This window comes from Erinaceus europaeus, chromosome 1 (genome assembly GCF_950295315.1).
Source record: "Erinaceus europaeus chromosome 1, mEriEur2.1, whole genome shotgun sequence".
NCBI lineage: Eukaryota > Metazoa > Chordata > Mammalia > Eulipotyphla > Erinaceidae > Erinaceus > Erinaceus europaeus.
The window spans coordinates 70,493,053-70,498,196 of NC_080162.1; positions in this window are offsets into that span (position 1 = coordinate 70,493,053).

Consider the following 5,144-nt stretch of genomic DNA (forward strand, 5'->3'; position numbering starts at 1 on the left):
TAACAGATCCCTCTCTCCACCATCACTGGTCACCTCCATCAGAAACAACATCATAAACCCTCTTGTGGGCCTCTACAGGACCTTGCCTTTAATGTAGTAGTAGAAATTGCCCCACTCTCTGGAAAGAGGCTGGGTCAACATACTCTGACACTAGAGGAAGACAGGTCCTGAAATGAGTGCAGTCTAGGATGTTCCTAGCTATGACCATGGAATGAGAGCTCAGACTGACAGGGATGCAGAGATTGCACAGGCTAAATTGTACTTCCCCTTGTCCTTTCCATACATCCTAACTGGTGTCCTCAGGTATACTCCACCAGGACAGGAACCCTGATCTTCAGTCATTAATTAGCCTTGGTTACTATATGGTTGTCTCAAAGAAACAATGAGCATTGCTGAAATGTCAGTAAAGGTCCAAAGGGGGTGTGTCTCCTTACTGTGAGTAATGCTTCAAATTTACACACTTCAGAGGAGTGACTATGAACTTCAAGTGCCCACAACAGAGGTTAGCTGCTATTTAAATGACACCACCAAGATGAGGCTCTTCAAGAGGCTGAAGATAACATATACTTTGCTGTGCAGAAGGAATTTGGGGCTAGTCCCCAGTCACCATATGGGAGCAACTAACTGCACAGGGGCAACCTCCCCAACAGTGGAGCATTAGTGTGGTGTCATCTCTCCCTTCCTCTTCCCCAGCCCTCTCCCCACCTCCCTATCTCTACCTCTATCCCTGTCTATCTATCTATCTATCTATCTATCTATCTATCTATCTATCTACCTATCTATCTATATCTCCATCCCAACAGGAGCAATGAAATTGTGCAGGCATGAAGGTCCAGCAATAATCCTAATGGGGAAAAAACATAATGTTCCAGACAAATCCACTAAGACAGGTTTTCACAGCCAGGGCCTTTCCTAGATTCAAATCCTCATTTATCAGGCCTGGGATGAAGCTGCTGAGTCCTCAGGCCACACTTTGAGAAGCAACAAATCTTAAATAATAGTGTCAATATTGGCCACACATTAAAATAACCCTGAAACTTAAAAAAAAAGTACTACAAATAATAATAAATAAATACATAAAGTACTGATGAATACCAATGCTCATGAGGCCAGCGATAACTCACCCATTATAGTACAGGCATTACAATGTTCAAGGCCCTATGTTCAAGTCCCAGAACCACGTGGGAGCACAATGGATCATACCGTAGGAGCTCCAGGAATATAAAGTGATACTGTGGTATCTCTCCTTCTCTCTCTGTCTCTCTCTTCTTCTGACAATAAGAAATAAAAGAATCTGCTACCTATTTGGTGGCACTGCACATGAACAAGGTCCTGGGTTCATTTCTATCTACCACCAACACCATAAAGTAAAAGCAGTGATGCCCAAAGGTTCTGAAGCAGTGGGTGTGGGATGTGAGCTGGATTTTCTATTTAATTTCATGTATAGACACAGCTCTAAAACCTCTAAGGCTTTTAGGCCTTAAATTCAATCCCCAGTACTGCATGTGCCAGCACAGGGCTCTGTTCTTTTTCTATCTCATAAAACAAGGAAAACAACAACAACAACAACAACAACACGTCAGTGAGAGTGCCCTTTGCTGTTTTCAAGAGGTTTGGACCCTCCTGTCCTTCTCTACTTTTCTGAGGTTTCTCTGCTGCCTATCTACCTTTAATCTTGCAAAGTAAGAGAATTTTAAGTGTTTTAACTAAAATGATAATTTGTTTGATTTTTCTCAAGGTCTTCTTAAATGATTTATTGATACCACATTGCAGTGAATGACAAAGTAGTATCTGTATTCCATTATCTATTGTGACTAGTGATTTAACAACAGTTTACAAAATCATAAACTTTCACGGGAAGAGTTTCACATCCGTTCATGGTGTATATACTGATGCTTATTTTAGGATGAGACAAGTATATCAAAAGAGCAAAGTAAGAAGGCAAAAGTGGAGTCTTTTAAAGTAAGCAAATGTGACCCTTCAAAAGCTCACTATTTACAATAGGCAGGACATATGCCCTTCAACAGATGAGTGAATGAAGAAAATGTGATACACACACCACAGTGAAACATTACTCTGCCATAGGGAAGAAGAAAATCTACCTGTTTGCATTAAAATACATGGGCTTTGAGGCCACATTCCAAGTGAGACACGGAAGACAAATACTGTGTGGTCTCGTTTATTTGTGCAATATAAAATAACCAAACTCACAGAAGCAGAACAACAGATTGGTGACTGCTAGGGGTGAGGGCTGTGGGAGGAGTACCTGAGTGGATGAAGGTAGTCAGAAAGGTCCGAACTCTTAATAAAGGTTTCACTCTCCTGCACTTTCCTATTTACCAGTTCCCACTGCAAACATTCCCAGAACTGTATGTGTGACCCAGGTCCTCTCCTCCACCTCCCTGAAAAATCACCCTCTGGATGGGCAGGGCCTTAACTAATCTTCAACCTGGTGTCAAGAGGTGGCAAGTGTTTGCTTTTAACCAAGAGAAGATAATACCTGTTGTGTTGCAAAACGAGGCTAGAAACATGCTAAGCTTCAAATTTGTTCATTTTTTGAGATGAAATCCAAGACTTCAAAGTAATTCAGGGCTTGCTGCCAAGATCCTCAAGCTGGGGGTGGGAGTGGGGGTGGGGGCCAATCCCTAGAGGTTTTGGAAGGGTCATCAGCGTTAGCAAATGTAAACACAGGACATCCATCTCAAGCTGAACTTCAAACCAATAGCAGTTGTTTCTTGGGAGCCTGGGCTTGGGTCACCCATCAGTAAGTGGCACCTACTCCACCCTACCCCAACCCCAGCTCCAGCCCAGGCCCATCTAGGGCTTCACCATTACAGTTTTATGCAACTAAGCCATGAGTTAGAATCTGGTGGGTCGGGAGTTAGGCAGTAGCGCAGCCGGTTAAGCGCACGTGGCACAAAGCACAAGGACCAGCATAAGATGATCCCCATTCAAGCCCCTGGTTCCCCACCTGCAGGGGAGTCGCTTCACAGGTGGTGAAGTAGGTCTACAGGTGTGGGGAGGTGTCTCTCCCCATCTCTGTCTTCCCCTCCTCTCTCCATTTCTCTCTATCCTATCCAGCAACAACAACATCAATAACAACAATAATAACTAAATAAAACAACAAGGGTGACAAAAGGGAATAAATAAATAAATATGAAAAAAGAATCTGGTGGGTCTCAGGAATTAGATGTTAGAGTCAGATGACCTCATGAATTCCAGGACAACCCCCCCACCACACACACACACACACACACACACACACACACACATCAGAGTATCAAAGGGCAAACACTTAGATTATCAGCTTATATGGGCTCTGCTTGCTGGTCTTTTTATTTGACAATTTTTAAGGTCTTTTCTTTAAATATTTATTTATTTATTCCCTTGTGTTACCCTTGTTTTATTGTTGTAGTTATTATTGTTGTTATTGATGTTGTCATTGTTGGATAGGACAGAGAGAAATGGAGACAGGAGGGGAAGACAGAGAGGGGGAGAGAAAGACAGACACCTGCAGACCTGCCTCACCGCCTGTAAAGCGATTCCCCCCTGCAGCTGGGGAGTGGGCTCGAACTGGGATCCTTATGCTGGTCCTTGTGCTTTGCACCACGTGCTCTTAACCCACTGCACTACCACCCGACTCCCGGCCTTTTTTTCTTTTTCAGAGAGAGAGGGAGAAGGGCAGAGAGAGGCAGAGAGAGAGAGAGAATGAGAGACTGTAACACTAAAGCTTCCTTTAATGCGCTGGGCTGGGAGCTGGGCTTGAACTCAACTAAGTTAAAGACATAGCAAAGTAGCACATGATCCAAATAAACTATTTTGCCAGCACAGTGCTTGGGTCCTTGTACTCAGTTTAGAAAGAGTCAGGTTGCAGGCAAGCACCTTGAAAGTAGAGCACACCATCATGTTAGCCTTGGCTCCTCTGTGTCTCTATTTAAATGCCCACATGCCTATCACCTCCACCAGCTGTCCCTCCTCCCTGGCCCCCTCTGGTCTCATTCCCACCTTTCTCACACATACCACCAACCCCTGGAAACCTTGTGAGTCTCCAGCCTAACTGAACAGTAGTCACTCCCTAGGATTTGGAGACACCAAAATAAACAAACAAAAAGGTGTGTGTCAAAAATCACCTGAATTAAGGAAGGAAGGGTCTGGCCAGGTGAGGCAGAGGAGAGAGGGGCTAAAGGATCCTTACTTGGGACTCAGCTTTTCTGGTCCTCACTCCCATGTGTGGAAACAAGAACTCTGGGAAAGGTGCCTTCTGAAACCCTCTCCTTTGGGCATGGCCTTGCCAGTCTGTAACCTCCTCCAGCCTCAGAGAAGTCATGCACTGTGCACTAAGCTCCAGCCAGGCGACCTTTACTGAGCCCTGAGTCCCTGCCAAGCCTCCTGGGTCATCGACGTCAGAGGCAGAAGCAGTGACCTCAGCCCAGCTGCTTGTCCCTCAACATCTCTGACATGGAAACAAGAGTGGCCAGGACTTCCTGGCTACATGAGGTGAACTAACCAGGTGGCAGCTGGGCATGTATGTCTGTGTGTGTCACCACCCCAATCCCCAGCCCAGCCTGGGGGGCCTGGGTGGACAACCTCTCAGGCCATGACCTGCTGTGTCAGTGACTAGTAAACAGGATGGCTGATTGCTGCCTCCAAATGCACATGCCAGTCACCGTCTAAACAGGAAAGAAAACACTCGCTCACCCCACACTGGGTGGGGAGGCTTCACTTCTGTTTGTGATGGAGGAGAAAGGGAAGGAGGAAAGGAAAGAAGGAGAGACCGGTAGAGAAAAACAGAAGTGGACAAGGAAACAGTAAAGGAGACACCAGGAAAGAAGTCCAGAGCTGGCAGTGGCACACAAACCAAGGTCTGGGACTGCTATGTGCCCATTTGGCACTTAGGGCCCCTGCTCACCATGCCCTAGCTGGAAATATCCTTCCTCCTCACCCCATCCTCCTCTTTTGGAGGTCCCTCACCACCACCACCCTCCTACAGACCCTCTTCAGGCTACAGGGGGACTTAGAAATCCTTCAGGATAGAGCACCCTGGATTCGTTTCATTTTACACTGATAAGTTCCAAGTGTGTCTCCAGCAGAGAAGTCATTTCTGCTCCTTCTGCATCATTACTGAGTGGACTAACATCAGATAC